Here is a 22,519-nt window from a genome sequence, read left to right as displayed (position 1 = left end):
ATTTAAACGGAAGTAGACGAGCATTATTGTGTTTCTAGAATTTGTATCCCTGAAATTATGTTTTTTTTTCTACTTTAAAACAAACTATTTTGATCCTGTAAATTAATACAATATTGTATTATTTAATTTAACGATACTTTTAGTTAAATAAAAAAGATTAAAAGTTTTAATTATTATTGCAAAATTTCAAGTGTTTGACTAATAAAATAAGGCTTTTGCGTTAGAATCGAAACATTAAAATTGTCTTAATCATTATATTTATAGTTCCAGCTTAATGAAATTCAATTCAAAACATTGAAAGTTGGTAGTTATTTTTAAATATGAAAGACGTAGAAATGAATAAAATACGCACATTGATTTAGAATTAAAGCCATGTCATTTCAAAATCACATTTATTTATTTCTTGTTTTATCGGTTATTGCGGAATAAAACTTAAATTTAGTTAAATTATAAACATTTGAAATTAATCTACTAATAAAGAGTAAAAATATTGGATAGCCATCGTCAAACTGGTTATATGAGTCATAAGGTTGCCCTAAAAGGTTTGAAATTTAAGAGGAAAATAATACAGGCAAATTGTTAACACGGAAAATACTGTCTAAGAGCCGAAATCTTTATATATTTTAAAATTTGATTTGTGTTATTAGACACTAAAAAATTCCCAGAATATTTACAGCGCAGATTAAAAGTCATTCTACATCATTAACTCTCTATATCGAATTTCCAAAATTGATGTGGTACAGTTTTCTATAAACATTATCGTTCCAAAAAACAGTTAGGAGGTCAACTGTAAAAATGTTTGCAGTTTTACAAGCAAAGAAAAAAACTTTTCTTAATAGAAAAACTTAGAAAAATGGTCATGCATAGTTACTCCCTTTACAACCAGGTGGCTTTTTGCAGTGACCATTTGTAAATCGATATGGTGGTCCCGTTACCGACACAGAAAAACCAAGTTTGTTTCACTTCGCATCGGAGTTAAAATTATTCCATGGAAATTATTAAGCTTCGAGGCTTTCTTACGTTTCGTTTCGACACAGTTTTCACCGGAAAGAGTAATTTATTGCATTTTGCTTCGTCTTCGTTTATAAATAAATATCTCGATTGTTTCCAATACCGTCGCCATTGCTTTTCATTAGGAGCCGTGACACGCTTCTTACTGGGTGGGTGCCCTGTTATAATTTTTCAACCGCTAAAATCCGTGTTCTTTTTTCATAATGAAAAACTCTTCAAACTCTGACAAAGAAACCTTATTTCTCTTCTCTGATTGGTCGAAGAGGTATAGAGGGTGTGGTTGAAAACAGTTGCTGCTTCATTTCTGAAATTATACACTGCCTTGACTGACAGGTAGGTAGAAACAAATTTCATTTTAAGAAAGTTATTGCGTTTTGTTAACGGTTTAAATTGCATCAACATTTTTAATTTATTATTTTCATCAAATATAAGTCGTTTTTGAATAGTTATACTCAACGGTTAGACTAAATGATGTATAGTGTCTGTAGAAATTTAATTTTTCAACACAATTATTGTATGCAAATCCTTTTTAAAGACAATTGATTAATTATTTTATAGTTAAATTTGATGCGTGTAATTTTATTACAATTAAAAGTAAATTTTTCGTGAATTAACATGAATTTACATACTGGAAATAATAATTTAAATTTTTATTAGACATAATATAAATTAGGATTATTTGCATTTTCTTGTTGCAATTAAGATAAGTCGTTATAACTAACATAATGCATGCTCTATAAATAAAGATGAGGTTAAATACACTTTATCAAATAAAAAAGAAGTTTTTTGTTCTGGATTAGAAAATACTTAAGAGCGATTCATTTTATTAACACTCAAATTATGTTGATACATTATTATATATTTTAGTGTATAATAGCCTAGATCAATATAATAATTTACCAGTACAACAAATTGTAATTAAAATAATGAAAATTTCAATCTAAATTTAAGGATAATTTATTTGGGACATTTGTAAATTAGTTCATACTTAGAAATAATAATGTGGATTTAGGTACTACTTACACCCATCGTAATGACTTTTCTCATTCGCATAAATTATAATTTAATACAGGCTCTGCAGTAATGAATATTGATTACTTCTAACGATTATCTTTTAAAAGAGGGTAATTTCAAGAAGCTAGAATAGCCTGAAATCGAGAGATCAAATTAGCATTTGGCGACAGACGTGTTGATAGAACAGACCGGAGAAACGAGAGTTAAATATCAGTTTGAAGAAGCTTGACTCATTTTAACTGGCAGCGGGGTTTCAGCACGATGAGAAAAGCGTATTAGGATCAAGGGTCGATTCTTGTTTTGGTCATATACGGTTACCACCCAACACACTCTTCCATCTTCCTCTTTATAACCGGACTTCTCGATAGTTTTATATCCTTCGCAACCCATTCTTAATGCATGATTTAGATTTACGAATCCAACTCGTATTTTAATTTTCATAAATCATTCATAAAGTAACTTTAATACTTCAAAAATAGGATGGAATACAAGTTAAAATACTAATTATAATTTTATATATTCTGAATACTTTTTAGTTAAAGTTTAAGTATTTTAAACTAAAAAAAAGAATAAAGTATTTTATCAAGTAATTTAAATGAGAGTTTTTAAATTAATGAGGCTCTCTTTATTTATTTATTCTAATATGTACTGTACTCCTATATATTTATAAAAGTGTTTTCTAGATTTAAATATAGTCACTCTACCATTTGATATACATAAATATATAATTTTAGACAATAGTAATAAGCTTATAATTAAGAAATTAATTTATAATATGGCATATTTGGCCCGTCTTATTTGATGAATAAATGAAGAGGGAAAACTTCTGATTTCAATTTGTAGAGTTAGAAATGGTTACTACGTTACGCTTAAGGAAAGCTTCCTCTGTATGCATTTTCAGATTCAGTGACCTTGTCTGTTTCGATTTACTTCTTATCTGCGATATCTCATCTTTTCTTTATATAAAAGTGCAATCCTTTTTCCTTTTCATATTCCTACATTTTGATTTATTCGAAAGTACAAAGAAATGCTTTATACGCATAAAGTACTTTACGCATATTTGTAACCGCACGATTAATATTAAAACGTGAACTATAAAATCTATATTGTTACGTGCGTATTGTAGAATGAAAAGCGTAAATTCTTTCCTTGGTTTTAGTAATTTATTTTTATTTTTAAATCGGCTTTTTCTTTATTCCGAGGTACCATTTTCTTTTAAAATTGGATATCAGATGCTATAAATAAACATTATGATTAAGAATGATTTTTTTCTTTTTTTTTGTAACTGAAACTCATTCCCATCTTCGTGAGAACTTACATGAAAATTTTGTTTAAGTTCTTCTTGCTTCTTTTTTCCTTATTAGTTTCTTGTATATACAATGCTTCACCTAAATTTTAAATTAATATTTATTTATATCTTTTGTTTTAATATTTTTTATCGTGTCGATTTTTCTCTAGATCGTATTACAGGTATATTAACAAAACTAGAAATGTCTTTAAATAACAAGATCTTATTTTTATGAAGTTTTTAACCCTATATCTTTCTTGTTTTAAATCTTTATTTTCGCTCTATATACAGGGTAGTCACCGGGTTATACGGATATAATTTGTCAATTTTAAGAAATTAATTCATTAAATTTTAAATTTTAAATTCACATTACAGTACTTGTTTAAGAGTTACGTGGTCTTATTTAAAAAAAAATCGCAAGAAAACGCGTAGAAAATTTATAAAAGCGTTTGAAATACTGTCCATCCTCGATTTAACGCCACCATTTATTCACTGAAATTGACACTAAATCGATTATTGCGCTAAACTAAAAGAACCTGATATGTAATAATGAGGTCGACAAACGAATTGAAGTGTTCGATAGTCAGGTGATTTGATAACAACAATATCTTTTATAATGCAAATTCGAACATTTATTAATTTATCAGTATTGAAAGGTTCTGTAATATTTATGAGGAAGATCCGTTCGCAAGTATTCATTAGCGCTTTATGGGAGTGACGCTCTTTAGGAGAGCAATATACCGAGGTTTGACTGCAGCAAAAAATATTATGGATGAAATTTAAGCATCATTACGATAAAATCTAAATTTAAAGGTTTAGTCGGGGGTAATATGTCACAATCTTCATACAGGCTAGATTAATGGACGTTATATTCTTATTTCTGTTTCGTATTTTATTATAAAATTTTCTTCACAGTTCTGTTTTATTTTCTTATTAACATAAATGAAGTTTTCAAAGAAAGCATACGGAACTCATCATTACACGTTGCCCTATATTATTATTATTATTAAATGCCAGAAGGAAGAAATTCGTTACGAACGGCTGATGATGATAAATCAGATTAATGCATTATTTATGAAATTTAAAATGAAACCAAGTTTCCTCGGCAAGATCATTTAAATAAACAGAGATGAAATATTATAATTGTTTTATTAGTATGATTGTTAAGTAATTATATTATTTTAAAACTAGGCTAAAGTTTAAATATTTATTTTTTTCCTTTTGAATCACTTACATATAAAATTATAGAAATTAAAATAAAAATTGAGTTTATAATTTAAAATTTTTATAATTTATGCCAAAAATTTATATACTCATTAATTATTTTTAAAGAAATAAGATAAATTTTTAAGTTATGAATTTGGATAATTTAAATCGATAAACATAATTAAAAACTGGGAAAATAATCGTAGTATTGATTTAGATACTAATCGATATCATATTGACACAGCATGATATGAATTGCTATAGTAAATACCTTATATAGCTTACATATCGAAGAAGTAAATACTTCATGATCATTGATCTTTCGATCAATGATCTTAAGGTATTTATTTGTTCGATAAAGCGATGTTTTACTTTTTGTGAAAGATTTTTAAATTAAAACGGATTTAAAACTACGTTAATTTACATTGGATGTCATGTAGGCTATATGAAATACTTCAGCAATTATACTACAACATATAATGACATTTAAAAAAAATAATATTACATATAAGGAGTAAAATTGTAAAAATTGGACTGGCTTTATGCGAGTTTCAACTTTGATATCTTAATTATTCTTCGTTATTAATTAAGTATAAACTGTAAACAGCATATTTTAAGTTATTTGGGAGAATCGATTAGTCTTGTCAAATGATAATAACTAAAAGTGAAATGTCATCTAAATCTATTTTTGTCGAAACTTTTCATACAATTATATCGATAAATTAAATTTTTTAAAAAGTTTATTATAAAAATATATTTGTAGAATTTGTACAATGCTAATCACGGATCAAAACAATTTTTAAATTTTAAATTAAATTATGATAAATTAACAATTTTTTTTATTTTATAAAACGTATATTTAGTTTCTTAAAATCTCATGTTGATAACTGGTAGGGAGGAATATTATTATTTTTTTAAATCAGTTTTCTAGTAGTCATGATCGTTTTAACTTTAATTACTTTGTTCTTGACAGTAAACAGATTTACTGAGACAAAAAACGAAACTAAATATTTTCATAATTACACAAAAATCTAATTAAAAATTTTAATTAAATTAAACTCGATGTAACTATTAAAACAAATAAAAGAAACGAATCAAACTGAAAAGTGTACGCTCAAATTGCAAGATTAATAAACTTAAAATTGCCATTAGTTTTTCAGCAATTAATGCGAGAAAACATATCAAAGTTTATCGTATTTATCTTTATTTGTTCTTTCAAAAACAAACTTGAATTTCAAGCCAGACAAACTTTTCTTTATCGCTCCGTCTGGTTTCCTGAATGCAAATATTCTCTCTTTTAATAGCAGTTTTTATCTTATGAAAATATTAAGGTCAGAAGATATTTGTTAGAAGTTGGCAAGCATCGAATGAAGTGTATCTCTTTTATAAATTTTACTTTGATCGGATGATTACCGATCGATACCCCGCAGACAACAATACATATTTGATTTAATACACTTGCATTTGTCCTCGACAATGCAAATATATTGGAGGACAAAAGCGAAGCGATATAACAACACAGAACGAGCTCATATACGACACATATATATGCATTTTCCAACAATATAAATTATATATACGACACAAAGACTGATTTATTAAATTGCTTTATTTACGTATTAAATAAATTAAGCTATTTTCGATGCAATAAATAAGTATTATAGAAATTTCCCATGAGAAATAGTCAGATTTGAAATTATTATTAAGGTATTAGAGATAATGTCATCGGTATAGTGTGTGGTTTTAATGACAGTTGATACTTGACCCAATACAACTTGTCCTTCTTCATAAACAGATCGACATGAAGGACAACGGCTGTCCTTAATTTCCATCTCTCTGTAAACACTTTTTTTCTTTTCCCTAATTTCCTTCATGCATGAACTAATTGGTTTTCATTATCTATTTGATCCAGTTTCTCTGTATAATGTTTTAATTTTATTATTAATTAATCACTAATCTTGATTAAAAACTAAAAAAAGCTACCCTTGAATAAATGACGTCTTTTTTTTTCTGGATTGAGCAAATTACAAAAATAGCATTATTATTTAATTAAAATTTTATTTATAGTTTTAATTAATTACATTTTAAAATCGAAAGATTTAATCAAAATATAAATTAAAAATTTTGTTACTCTACGCAATATGTAGATTTTGTGTAATTAAAGCATTGTTAATGATTATCTTAAAATTAATTAATACAACTATAAAACATTATTACAATTTGATCATCTATGCTGTATTTAAGTGAAATAATTTAACATTAATTAAATAGTTAAATAAACTTCAAAATTCGATAATTCATCTAAAGACTTGAGAAATTATGCATTCAGTTCCTGTTTCAGTTTATCTCTTGCATTCTTTAGCATTCAAACGACACGAAACTGTGAAAATTGAACAGATATCTAGATAAATTAATATATGCAAATACATTAAGTCTTGTGTTAATGTATATACTTTCAGAGAGAATACTAAATTCGCTGTACAATTATATTATCACCCTTCTGTTGGAATAAGTTACAGGATGGCCCAAAAATTAATTAACCATCGTAGTCTTATACTATCCTCTTTTTGTCTATGAAAGTTTGTCATACTTTCACAAAATTCTGAATTGCTTGCAAAGAATACGGTTAACTGACTTTTGCATCCTGTATATGTATAAAAAGATACATATATAAGATGCCTAAAAGTCAGTTAACCGTATTCTTTTCAATAAAGAAAATAATACAAATCTAATATTATGTTTTAAATCAAGCTTGAAATATATCAATATAAGTAGAATTGAAAAATAGGCATTACAGTACATTATATGAAGCCTATATTCAATAACATAGCTTTTATATAAATTTTATTTCTTGAGTATACATTTAAGTNATGCGTGAATAAGTAAAAAATCAATTTAATTTATATAATAATTAAATTTTTAAAAAAATTATTAGTTAATTACGCTATTAAATTTAATCAAGTTTAGTCATTTGGATTTAATCCACGAGATTCCCCCTCTTGGCTTTAATCCATTAATCTGATAATTTATATATTTAAAAAAAAGTAACTGAACTGCTTTACTGTTAAAAAATTATATTTAAAAAGAGTTTTATCGCCGCAAATAACTCGAAAAACTTCATTTTAAATAGAAAATAAATAAATAATAATCGACTAATTACCCTCACTTTACTGTATAAGCATTTAAAAGTCGATATTTTATACGTTTATATGCGATTACCACAAAACATTAGTGGTGAATTCGCACCTTCTGACTGGCCAAATTGATTTTTTTCGCATATTTAACACATAAATAAGAGCCAATTTCTTACAGAAAGTTCTCCCACTCTTGGAAGATGGCCACGTTTTGATTTGCTTTATACTTTAAACGCTTAAAGTATCGATATCGTTAAAGAAATTGTCGAAAATTACATTAACCTCGAGACTAATTATCAGGATCTCGATCAATTTTTCAGTTAGCAAAGTATTCCTAATCATTATTACACATTAAAACTTCAAATAACACTTTTAAATCGTTAAATTATGCAAATGATGAAATATAAATATTGCCGTTGGAATAATAAAGTAATAAATTCGATTATTTTGTAATGACTGGCGCTGTTTTGTGCAGAGTACCAGTGACTAACTCTCAACAACTCGATTTGGGTTAAGCCATAGGATTTTAAAGTTGAAAGGGGTGGAGTAAGTCGATTTTAAGGTCCTAGAAATAAAAGAAATAAAGAATCTGGCATTAAAATTTTAATAAAATTAGAAATTGAATAAAAATATTAAGAAGTGTTTTCGGGATTTTTTCTGATCTCGATGAAAAAATAAAAAAAATCGAATCGCTGGTAATTTTCCGGATTTTGAAGCGTGGCAAACGAGTAAATATAATACTTTTTGGATTAAAATATAAAAAAAAAGTAAAGAATTGAGATATCGGGAAGCATTCTGGAGTGGAATATTGCGAATTTTATTTTTATAACTCACAAAAATCGATAAGCGTCGCCAGCGGATCTCTGATGATAATCTTTCATCAAGAAGCAAAAAATAAAAAATAAAACAAAACAAAAATAAATCTTCCCTATTCAAATTATTACTCGTATAATAAAATTATATTTTTTTATAAATACATACATTATCTTTCGATTAATATTTCATCCAAAAGTGAAAATAAAACAAAACAAAAAAAAAAAATTAATAATTCTACTTCACGACTAGAAGACGCGTCAGATGGCGCTGTAGATCTAGGAGAACGAACCGGTCTTCCGCTTTCGTATCAGACTGCTTCATCGTAATGTCACCTGCGAGTTGGTATTTATACCGTTATTCGAAATCGCCGTACGAAAATAAATACCGCGAACGACATTACGGTAAGTTTGGTAAAGAATTTGACGCGTATAAATGGTTAAATTCGCGTAAAAAACGACAAAATTGAAGATATAATTGCCGCTTTCCCGCGCCTGTTCCATCGTCTGCTCGAGACAGACGCACGAGCGTCAATGATCGTCTGCTTCGTTCCTTAGGCCTAATGTTCATAGGAACGTGTGGGTGTTTCGGATACGTTGGATTTACGTTTCGATTTTATAACTCAATTAATAAAAAAAATCTAACTCCTACACGTCCCTCGCCATCCGGTTAAGTTTATATTAAGGTAATTACTACTCTAATTATATATAAAGGTATAAAAAGTTTATTATTGCTTGGGGTTACTCAGTAATGATCGGTTATACGAATGTTTCCACTAAATTAATGGTCATTTTAGAGAGAAACGAGAACAGATGTGGGGATACACCCAACATGAGGCACCTCGTTCCTTCATTCTTAACTTCATCAGCCGATTACACAAACTAAGTTCAGACTTTAAACGCTGTTTAACGCCGAAATTATAAGTCTAGATTGCTGGATTACCTAGCACTGATGACGGTTTAAGCCCTAGTTTAGGGTATTGGCCCTTCTGTTTTTAATGAAAAATATATATACAACCTATATAATTATACATATAAACGGGCCAATACCCTAAACTACGGCTTAAGCTAGCATTCTGTGCTAGAAAATCCTACAGTCTAGACAGATTTTTCTTTGCCTAATTACCTAAAACATAATGTTTTAGTAAATTGATCTCATCTTTTTAAAATACTGTATATACCTACGTATATATAGGTACCGTACACGTAATTAGTATCACCTATATTTAGATATAGGGTCTCATCGTATGTATTTATATAGGGCCTATATATATACGTTATGGCATCTTATTGTTAAAGTTTTACATGCAACTTTATTAATAATATATATAAACGATTATCGTATTGTAATCTTTAAAAAGGAAATGACTAGAGTAAAAATGTTCTTGTCATTTCTGTTATGCACTGTATATTTTGTTGGCAAACTTCACTCGCTAATGTCATATGATGGATCTTTTCCAAGACATTAAAACGTAAGAGGAAAAAAAATTCATTTGCAGCTACACTTAATCTTTTAAAGTCTTATTAGAAGTTGTTCTGTTTGTAAATCCATCGGTTTGTTTAGAAAATATTTATTTTTCCTGACTAATTGACAGTTTTGCTTGTTTACGTTGTAAAAAATATGACGAATCGAATTAAGACGGGATAATAATTGATCTTAATTCCACTTCTTTAAATGAGCTTCGTCTCAATTTAAAAGTCGCATCGATTTGCATTCAAATTTAATACGAAAATTTTATCCTTGAAAAATTCTTTTACATATTTTAAACCTTAATCAAAAATTCCTCCTCTATCATACTTATAACGTAATAATCTTTATATAAAGCTATATATATATATATATATATATATATATATATTATTTAATTTAATAACTTAATTGATCATTTCTATATAATTAATTTGCATAAAATAATAAAATACTTTATGCATAACTTATATTTATTATCGTTATAGGAAATGCACTTGGTTTGGTGTAATAAAACTTTTATGGATGTATGATGCTTCCAGGATTTTGCAGTCTATAGATTTATTATTCGTTCCCGAAGGCATTCGATATGTTTTTATAAACAAGGACATTAAATACAGGACAAGGCAAGGATTATTATCTCTTAAGTAGTTAGTGAATTCTTGCATTATTAACCTCATTAGTTTCTATATCTTAATTATGTTTTCCATCGCGAGATGGAGACACTTACATTAAGTATATATTACCGAATTATACTTTATAATTTATAAACATTAATAATTATTTAATAAGTTTTTAACGTTAATTAATTACTGAACTAGAATTATGTTTTATTGATATTTTCATATATTCTTGAAAACAAAATTTATTGCATAATTGAGGCTAGTTTGTAATGCTTTGTCTTACATTTCGTAAATCGGATTAAACGATGAAATCTTGTTCGTAATGTTGTTTAGACATTTGAGATTATAATGTCAAGGCCAAATGTAGAAAAAATTCTTACAAGAAAAACCAACCATAAACAATATACGAATGCATTACTTTAGACTTATAGAAGCAAAGTAATACAGAAATCATTATTGGATGTTTAAATAGCGTAAATTAATTACGTTATAAATTAAAAATGGACTTAACAATTGGACACAACAAGAAATTTTTAAAATATTAATTAATTAAATAAAGAATCGAGAATTCATTTAATTGATGTCAAATTTTAAGTATTATAATTAGATATGCCTACGTTGTAATTATTCCGGCATGTAACAATAATGAATACGAAAAATTGTGAATTCAATGCATAAAAATATTGATGATTAAGGATCATTTATTTAACCAAATATTACTTACTTGATATTTTCCATGAGCTTCTTCAATTACATTAAATGTAATTCATCATACAATAATTGATGTAATCTAACATATATTACTCGCAAAAAACATTTAAATATAAGAGATCTTATCGTGTGACTTATTCCGTGTTAAGAGGTTTCTTTGTTGTGTGTTTAAACAGTATTTTCGAGATCTGTTATACTTTTGTCATACGATCCAGTTGAATTTTCCGAAAGGGGAGAGGAAAAAATAGTAAAGGAAGAAGAAATAATGTTTAGTGTATCTTAAAGGAACATTTAAAAAATTGTCGTTTTATCAAACCTTTATCTAATGCGCTTTTATTCTTGGAATTTCGATTTTGGAATGCTCTAATTGAGGTTTATCAAACTTAACGTTTCGGTAATTCTTCAAAATTTTTATTATTTTTAAGCAGTTGAATCCTCCTTCGACCGTGGAAGATTTAATTTAATCTTGACATCCTTATAAACTATAGAAATTTCGAGATTTTATTTTGATTTATTGATTTAGTGCTTAAGTATTTGATTCAAATTATTAAACACTGAGTGATTCTAGTAGTGAATGGAAGTACAGTAATTTAACTATTGTTATATTGCAAAAACTTGTAACAAACAAAGTTTCATACGCTTATATAAGTTAAATATTACGATTAATTACTATAAACAAATAAATTGAATAAAATTCTGATTTTAATTTCATTGTTTCTAAGTAGTCGATATTACATAATTATAAAACTATTTTTAAATAGCGTTATCGATATCGTTTATAGTGTTATTGACCCAGAAACATATTTAAGTTCTTAGAATTCAAAATTTGCAAAACTACAAAAACTTTTTTCATATAACGAGCACGTTTTAAATTATTTTATAATTTCTTGTATAAGTCACGCAATATTCCATACAATTCACACCACAGCATATTTAAACGGAAATGGACGAGTATTATTGTGTTTCTAGATTTTGTATCCCTGAAATTATGTTTTTTTTTTCTACTTTAAAACAAACTATTTTGATCCTGTAAATTAATACAATATTGTATTATTTAATTTAACGATACTTTTAGTTAAATAAAAAAGATTAAAAGTTTTAATTATTATTGCAAAATTTCAAGTGTTTGACTAATAAAATAAGGCTTTTGCGTTAGAATCGAAACATTAAAATTGTCTTAATCATTATATTTATAGTTCCAGCTTAATGAAATTCAATTCAAAACATTGAAAGTTGGTAGTTATTTTTAAATATGAAAGACGTAGAAATGAATAAAATACGCACATTGATTTAGAATTAAAGCCATGTCATTTCAAAATCACATTTATTTATTTCTTGTTTTATCGGTTATTGCGGAATAAAACTTAAATTTAGTTAAATTATAAACATTTGAAATTAATCTACTAATAAAGAGTAAAAATATTGGATAGCCATCGTCAAACTGGTTATATGAGTCATAAGGTTGCCCTAAAAGGTTTGAAATTTAAGAGGAAAATAATACAGGCAAATTGTTAACACGGAAAATACTGTCTAAGAGCCGAAATCTTTATATATTTTAAAAATTGATTTGTGTTATTAGACACTAAAAAATTCCCAGAATATTTACAGCGCAGATTAAAAGTCATTCTACATCATTAACTCTCTATATCGAATTTCCAAAATTGATGTGGTACAGTTTTCTATAAACATTGTCGTTCCAAAAAACAGTTAGGAGGTCAACTGTAAAAATGTTTGCAGTTTTACAAGCAAAGAAAAAAACTTTTCTTAATAGAAAAACTTAGAAAAATGGTCATGCATAGTTACTCCCTTTACAACCAGGTGGCTTTTTGCAGTGACCATTTGTAAATCGATATGGTGGTCCCGTTACCGACACAGAAAAACCAAGTTTGTTTCACTTCGCATCGGAGTTAAAATTATTCCATGGAAATTATTAAGCTTCGAGGCTTTCTTACGTTTCGTTTCGACACAGTTTTCACCGGAAAGAGTAATTTATTGCATTTTGCTTCGTCTTCGTTTATAAATAAATATCTCGATTGTTTCCAATACCATCGCCATTGCTTTTCATTAGGAGCCGTGACACGCTTCTTACTGGGTGGGTGCCCTGTTATAATTTTTCAACCGCTAAAATCCGTGTTCTTTTTTCATAATGAAAAACTCTTCAAACTCTGACAAAGAAACCTTATTTCTCTTCTCTGATTGGTCGAAGAGGTATAGAGGGTGTGGTTGAAAACAGTTGCTGCTTCATTTCTGAAATTATACACTGCCTTGACTGACAGGTAGGTAGAAACAAATTTCATTTTAAGAAAGTTATTGCGTTTTGTTAACGGTTTAAATTGCATCAACATTTTTAATTTATTATTTTCATCAAATATAAGTCGTTTTTGAATAGTTATACTCAACGGTTAGACTAAATGATGTATAGTGTCTGTAGAAATTTAATTTTTCAACACAATTATTGTATGCAAATCCTTTTTAAAGACAATTGATTAATTATTTTATAGTTAAATTTGATGCGTGTAATTTTATTACAATTAAAAGTAAATTTTTCGTGAATTAACATGAATTTACATACTGGAAATAATAATTTAAATTTTTATTAGACATAATATAAATTAGGATTATTTGCATTTTCTTGTTGCAATTAAGATAAGTCGTTATAACTAACATAATGCATGCTCTATAAATAAAGATGAGGTTAAATACACTTTATCAAATAAAAAAGAAGTTTTTTGTTCTGGATTAGAAAATACTTAAGAGCGATTCATTTTATTAACACTCAAATTATGTTGATACATTATTATATATTTTAGTGTATAATAGCCTAGATCAATATAATAATTTACCAGTACAACAAATTGTAATTAAAATAATGAAAATTTCAATCTAAATTTAAGGATAATTTATTTGGGACATTTGTAAATTAGTTCATACTTAGAAATAATAATGTGGATTTAGGTACTACTTACACCCATCGTAATGACTTTTCTCATTCGCATAAATTATAATTTAATACAGGCTCTGCAGTAATGAATATTGATTACTTCTAACGATTATCTTTTAAAAGAGGGTAATTTCAAGAAGCTAGAATAGCCTGAAATCGAGAGATCAAATTAGCATTTGGCGACAGACGTGTTGATAGAACAGACCGGAGAAACGAGAGTTAAATATCAGTTTGAAGAAGCTTGACTCATTTTAACTGGCAGCGGGGTTTCAGCACGATGAGAAAAGCGTATTAGGATCAAGGGTCGATTCTTGTTTTGGTCATATACGGTTACCACCCAACACACTCTTCCATCTTCCTCTTTATAACCGGACTTCTCGATAGTTTTATATCCTTCGCAACCCATTCTTAATGCATGATTTAGATTTACGAATCCAACTCGTATTTTAATTTTCATAAATCATTCATAAAGTAACTTTAATACTTCAAAAATAGGATGGAATACAAGTTAAAATACTAATTATAATTTTATATATTCTGAATACTTTTTAGTTAAAGTTTAAGTATTTTAAACTAAAAAAAAGAATAAAGTACTTTATCAAGTAATTTAAATGAGAGTTTTTAAATTAATGAGACTCTCTTTATTTATTTATTCGAATATGTACTGTACTCCTATATATTTATAAAAGTGTTTTCTAGATTTAAATATAGTCACTCTACCATTTGATATACATAAATATATAATTTTAGACAATAGTAATAAGCTTATAATTAAGAAATTAATTTATAATATGGCATATTTGGCCCGTCTTATTTGATGAATAAATGAAGAGGGAAAACTTCTGATTTCAATTTGTAGAGTTAGAAATGGTTACTACGTTACGCTTAAGGAAAGCTTCCTCTGTATGCATTTTCAGATTCAGTGACCTTGTCTGTTTCGATTTACTTCTTATCTGCGATATCTCATCTTTTCTTTATATAAAAGTGCAATCCTTTTTCCTTTTCATATTCCTACATTTTGATTTATTCGAAAGTACAAAGAAATGCTTTATACGCATAAAGTACTTTACGCATATTTGTAACCGCACGATTAATATTAAAACGTGAACTATAAAATCTATATTGTTACGTGCGTATTGTAGAATGAAAAGCGTAAATTCTTTCCTTGGTTTTAGTAATTTATTTTTATTTTTAAATCGGCTTTTTCTTTATTCCGAGGTACCATTTTCTTTTAAAATTGGATATCAGATGCTATAAATAAACATTATGATTAAGAATGATTTTTTTCTTTTTTTTTGTAACTGAAACTCATTCCCATCTTCGTGAGAACTTACATGAAAATTTTGTTTAAGTTCTTCTTGCTTCTTTTTTCCTTATTAGTTTCTTGTATATACAATGCTTCACCTAAATTTTAAATTAATATTTATTTATATCTTTTGTTTTAATATTTTTTATCGTGTCGATTTTTCTCTAGATCGTATTACAGGTATATTAACAAAACTAGAAATGTCTTTAAATAACAAGATCTTATTTTTATGAAGTTTTTAACCCTATATCTTTCTTGTTTTAAATCTTTATTTTCGCTCTATATACAGGGTAGTCACCGGGTTATACGGATATAATTTGTCAATTTTAAGAAATTAATTCATTAAATTTTAAATTTTAAATTCACATTACAGTACTTGTTTAAGAGTTACGTGGTCTTATTTTAAAAAAAATCGCAAGAAAACGCGTAGAAAATTTATAAAAGCGTTTGAAATACTGTCCATCCTCGATTTAACGCCACCATTTATTCACTGAAATTGACACTAAATCGATTATTGCGCTAAACTAAAAGAACCTGATATGTAATAATGAGGTCGACAAACGAATTGAAGTGTTCGATAGTCAGGTGATTTGATAACAACAATATCTTTTATAATGCAAATTCGAACATTTATTAATTTATCAGTATTGAAAGGTTCTGTAATATTTATGAGGAAGATCCGTTCGCAAGTATTCATTAGCGCTTTATGGGAGTGACGCTCTTTAGGAGAGCAATATACCGAGGTTTGACTGCAGCAAAAAATATTATGGATGAAATTTAAGCATCATTACGATAAAATCTAAATTTAAAGGTTTAGTCGGGGGTAATATGTCACAATCTTCATACAGGCTAGATTAATGGACGTTATATTCTTATTTCTGTTTCGTATTTTATTATAAAATTTTCTTCACAGTTCTGTTTTATTTTCTTATTAACATAAATGAAGTTTTCAAAGAAAGCATACGGAACTCATCATTACACGTTGCCCTATATTATTATTATTATTAAATGCCAGAAGGAAGAAATTCGTTACGAACGGCTGATGATGATAAATCAGATTAATGCATTATTTATGAAATTTAAAATGAAACCAAGTTTCCTCGGCAAGATCATTTAAATAAACAGAGATGAAATATTATAATTGTTTTATTAGTATGATTGTTAAGTAATTATATTATTTTAAAACTAGGCTAAAGTTTAAATATTTATTTTTTTCCTTTTGAATCACTTACATATAAAATTATAGAAATTAAAATAAAAATTGAGTTTATAATTTAAAATTTTTATAATTTATGCCAAAAATTTATATACTCATTAATTATTTTTAAAGAAATAAGATAAATTTTTAAGTTATGAATTTGGATAATTTAAATCGATAAACATAATTAAAAACTGGGAAAATAATCGTAGTATTGATTTAGATACTAATCGATATCATATTGACACAGCATGATATGAATTGCTATAGTAAATACCTTATATAGCTTACATATCGAAGAAGTAAATACTTCATGATCATTGATCTTTCGATCAATGATCTTAAGGTATTTATTTGTTCGATAAAGCGATGTTTTACTTTTTGTGAAAGATTTTTAAATTAAAACGGATTTAAAACTACGTTAATTTACATTGGATGTCATGTAGGCTATATGAAATACTTCAGCAATTATACTACAACATATAATGACATTTAAAAAAAATAATATTACATATAAGGAGTAAAATTGTAAAAATTGGACTGGCTTTATGCGAGTTTCAACTTTGATATCTTAATTATTCTTCGTTATTAATTAAGTATAAACTGTAAACAGCATATTTTAAGTTATTTGGGAGAATCGATTAGTCTTGTCAAATGATAATAACTAAAAGTGAAATGTCATCTAAATCTATTTTTGTCGAAACTTTTCATACAATTATATCGATAAATTAAATTTTTTAAAAAGTTTATTATAAAAATATATTTGTAGAATTTGTACAATGCTAATCACGGATCAAAACAATTTTTAAATTTTAAATTAAATTATGATAAATTAACAATTTTTTTTATTTTATAAAACGTATATTTAGTTTCTTAAAATCTCATGTTGATAACTGGTAGGGAGGAATATTATTATTTTTTTAAATCAGTTTTCTAGTAGTCATGATCGTTTTAACTTTAATTACTTTGTTCTTGACAGTAAACAGATTTACTGAGACAAAAAACGAAACTAAATATTTTCATAATTACACAAAAATCTAATTAAAAATTTTAATTAAATTAAACTCGATGTAACTATTAAAACAAATAAAAGAAACGAATCAAACTGAAAAGTGTACGCTCAAATTGCAAGATTAATAAACTTAAAATTGCCATTAGTTTTTCAGCAATTAATGCGAGAAAACATATCAAAGTTTATCGTATTTATCTTTATTTGTTCTTTCAAAAACAAACTTGAATTTCAAGCCAGACAAACTTTTCTTTATCGCTCCGTCTGGTTTCCTGAATGCAAATATTCTCTCTTTTAATAGCAGTTTTTATCTTATGAAAATATTAAGGTCAGAAGATATTTGTTAGAAGTTGGCAAGCATCGAATGAAGTGTATCTCTTTTATAAATTTTACTTTGATCGGATGATTACCGATCGATACCCCGCAGACAACAATACATATTTGATTTAATACACTTGCATTTGTCCTCGACAATGCAAATATATTGGAGGACAAAAGCGAAGCGATATAACAACACAGAACGAGCTCATATACGACACATATATATGCATTTTCCAACAATATAAATTATATATACGACACAAAGACTGATTTATTAAATTGCTTTATTTACGTATTAAATAAATTAAGCTATTTTCGATGCAATAAATAAGTATTATAGAAATTTCCCATGAGAAATAGTCAGATTTGAAATTATTATTAAGGTATTAGAGATAATGTCATCGGTATAGTGTGTGGTTTTAATGACAGTTGATACTTGACCCAATACAACTTGTCCTTCTTCATAAACAGATCGACATGAAGGACAACGGCTGTCCTTAATTTCCATCTCTCTGTAAACACTTTTTTTCTTTTCCCTAATTTCCTTCATGCATGAACTAATTGGTTTTCATTATCTATTTGATCCAGTTTCTCTGTATAATGTTTTAATTTTATTATTAATTAATCACTAATCTTGATTAAAAACTAAAAAAAGCTACCCTTGAATAAATGACGTCTTTTTTTTTCTGGATTGAGCAAATTACAAAAATAGCATTATTATTTAATTAAAATTTTATTTATAGTTTTAATTAATTACATTTTAAAATCGAAAGATTTAATCAAAATATAAATTTAAAATTTTGTTACTCTACGCAATATGTAGATTTTGTGTAATTAAAGCATTGTTAATGATTATCTTAAAATTAATTAATACAACTATAAAACATTATTACAATTTGATCATCTATGCTGTATTTAAGTGAAATAATTTAACATTAATTAAATAGTTAAATAAACTTCAAAATTCGATAATTCATCTAAAGACTTGAGAAATTATGCATTCAGTTCCTGTTTCAGTTTATCTCTTGCATTCTTTAGCATTCAAACGACACGAAACTGTGAAAATTGAACAGATATCTAGATAAATTAATATATGCAAATACATTAAGTCTTGTGTTAATGTATATACTTTCAGAGAGAATACTAAATTCGCTGTACAATTATATTATCACCCTTCTGTTGGAATAAGTTACAGGATGGCCCAAAAATTAATTAACCATCGTAGTCTTATACTATCCTCTTTTTGTCTATGAAAGTTTGTCATACTTTCACAAAATTCTGAATTGCTTGCAAAGAATACGGTTAACTGACTTTTGCATCCTGTATATGTATAAAAAGATACATATATAAGATGCCTAAAAGTCAGTTAACCGTATTCTTTTCAATAAAGAAAATAATACAAATCTAATATTATGTTTTAAATCAAGCTTGAAATATATCAATATAAGTAGAATTGAAAAATAGGCATTACAGTACATTATATGAAGCCTATATTCAATAACATAGCTTTTATATAAATTTTATTTCTTGAGTATACATTTAAGTTGTATATTCTTTTCTTAAAATCAATAAATAAATAAATATATATATATATATACACACACACATACACATATACACATGGACGTCCGCAGAGGGGGAGGCAAACGAGGCCCTTGCCCTCCTCTGGGATTGAGTAAAAAGTGTCACAAATTATAATGATAAAAGTGATTGAGATGTATACTTACACCCTCGACCACGAGACGCTTTGTCTGTCTTGAAAAAGACCCCAAAAATTAAATAATGAAAATTTATTGAGTAATTATTTGTCTCCAAGTTTTGCCCCTCCAGAAAATTTTCTGCAGACGCCCATGTATAAGTATAGCCTATATATATATAGGCCTATATATTGATTTTAAAATGAAATCATGGTTATATGTAAAGAAATTTGTGGAAAAAAATATTTTTTTCTATATAAATGTTAAAAAAATATTATTAAGAAAAAAATACAATCATGATGAATTTATTTTTACAAAAATGATTAGCTGAATGGACGCATTTTTTTTTTCATTTTTTGCTTGTAAACGTGAGAAATGGGCACCACTGATTTAACTAATGATCCAGGAACTTATACTGAGGTTAACGCCTAAACCATTATCTATCCGCACCCTAACACTTAAGTTGTAGGCCAGAAGACACAGACCAAGCGTGGGATGTTGTCTACAACAATCGTAATTTTTTTCTGATTTAAGCATTGATACACACGCAAATTCACTAGCACACGATCGTACGCCCTGATAACGAAAACGATTTCAATTTTGTCGAAAAATATATTGTAATTATTGATGAGTCATCTCATTATAACTAGCGGTAGGTCGGCTATTTAAAAGGTGTTTTTTAAATTAAAGATAATAGTAGAGAATAATTCGCGAAACGACTCGAGTTTCAATAAACTTTATCATTCTTATTACACTAATTTAGAAATAAAGTGGCTCTTTTGCTAATGACTCTTTACAAGGTTGTTTTGTGCGTTACTCGCTGTTAGTGGCTTCCATTTTATTTGGAATAGCTCTGACTCATCACTTGGTGAACATCCATTCCCTTTCCAAAGAAATTATACAGTATATATGCATGAATATTCGTGTATTGGATCGTATTAAGGTTACACTTAATTCTCAGAATTATTTATTTGAAGTAAAGATGTCTGGAGGACAATACACGCCACTCCCAATACAACAAACAGTCGATAAAACCCGGTAAAATAAGTAAATAACAATTGTAAAAATAACACAATATAAAATACAGTATACAATAAAGTATTTTTTACAATGGATTTTTATATATGGTATTCTAAGTAAAGGTTATTTATATTATTTTATTCTGTATGTATTATTGTTAATTGATATATCTGTCAATGGCACGAAATCTGTTCGGTCGATAAGATTTATCTGCATATTTTTAAATTTCCTTATAAAGATAATTTAATAACCATTTAATTGTACGTTTGGTATAGCCTATTGATTACAAATTTGTTATCGCAGTATTTATCAAAAGAAAATTAAATAACTGAAAGCGTAGGTCGTCACTCATTACTCAAATATTAAGAGATATTCTATCTGCTTTTTCGATGGTATAAGAGAAGATAAACTCTAGTGTCGAGTGATTGGCGTTAAACTTCTGACTTTACAACTTGCGTCATTGTTTAAATATCTCCGAGAACAGGTCATTTACCCGTACACGGGATTATTTCCACAGTTTTCAGTTTCTGTATTTTTATTAATACGTAAATATGATACTCTCGATAAACGTTGATTTATTACCGTTAATATAATCTATCTGGTGTAATTACATCATCGTAAACCTCTATTAATTATATTAATTAATTTGACTATAAACTCATTTACCACGCGGTTATAATAAGCTGAAATAAATAAGTAATTGAGATAACTACGTATCGATATAGTTAATATTAATTTTGTTATTTTTTTTCTAGTGTACTAAACATGGTAAGTGGGAGTATACTTACTGAGAGGCCGTCTTTCGGGTGTAAAATATTTTCATTAGAAAATTTCGTTTAACGCAACAATTTACTTTACCTTTATAAATATCAACATTATATTTATGAACCGTACAATTGTCTTTCATAACTTACATGTCTCACAGGTCAAGTCATTTTATTTCTTCGTCTAAACTTCACTCTGTAAAATATTATACCTTATTATTGGATTATGTATTTTGTTAAGTGTTAACGTTTAGTTTAATGCTTGAAACACCAGCCCTGAGAGAGATTCGTTTGACAGCTTATTTTCTAAAATTAATACTTGTCCATTTTATGGTTAATAATAAAATCTATGCTTATTGTTGAAATAGCAATTAAGGAGGAGGACATTTACGACGTTTTTTTAATATTTATAACAAATATATAAATTATCAATATCGTTTTTCTTATTAACAGTTAAACTACCCTAAATTTTCTTTTCTAAACGCACATTTGACTGTATTATCTAGTATAATACTTTTGCTTTAATGTTTATTATTTGAATAAATAAATAGCATTTATAATTTGAATGTTTGCAAATGCAATTTTTACAAATACATTAATTTATTTAAAATATCTAAAACATTTCAAAGATTTTAATAGAATTAATAAACCTTTCAAGTCATAAACATTGAAGATTCTATTTCAGAATGCAAACTATTTATTTGTTGACAAAAATAAATGACTAGTTAATGAAATTTTATTGCATTAATTTTCATAAAAGATGATAATAAAGTGGAGGGTGATCGTAATTAAAATACCCTTGTTCAATGCTCTTTCGAAAGATATTTATTAATTCAATTGCAACCAAATGTAGTATAATGATGTGAAACGTGCGAAAGATGCTTTCGTACAAAAAGAATTGGTGCTAAAAGTGGCCGCTGTGGAAATTTTGGCGCTACATGCAACGAAAAAACAGGATATAGGGTACAAAACGAAATCAATATTTTTAGTTTTTAA

General features: G+C 27.1%; 1 protein-coding gene across 2 annotated transcripts in view; it reads left to right on the top strand.

Moving 5' to 3' along the window:
- The first annotated feature begins 8,719 nt into the window (after positions 1-8,719).
- Positions 8,720-22,519, top strand: part of LOC111618404 (sterile alpha and TIR motif-containing protein 1-like) — an 83,202-nt gene continuing 69,402 nt past the window's right edge. For both annotated transcript variants that reach the window (XM_023359927.1, XM_023359928.1), the window contains exons 1-2: positions 8,720-8,870; positions 10,422-10,559. The gene's annotated coding sequence lies outside the window, so the exon portion shown is untranslated. The remainder of the gene's footprint in view (positions 8,871-10,421; positions 10,560-22,519) is intronic.

This window comes from Centruroides sculpturatus, unplaced genomic scaffold, assembly GCF_000671375.1.
Source record: "Centruroides sculpturatus isolate CEXI.00-Female unplaced genomic scaffold, Cexi_2.0 scaffold10, whole genome shotgun sequence".
NCBI classification, from domain to species: Eukaryota; Metazoa; Arthropoda; class Arachnida; order Scorpiones; family Buthidae; genus Centruroides; species Centruroides sculpturatus.
Note: the sequence above shows the minus strand (reverse complement) of the source record. Positions and strands in the feature narration are given on the sequence as shown.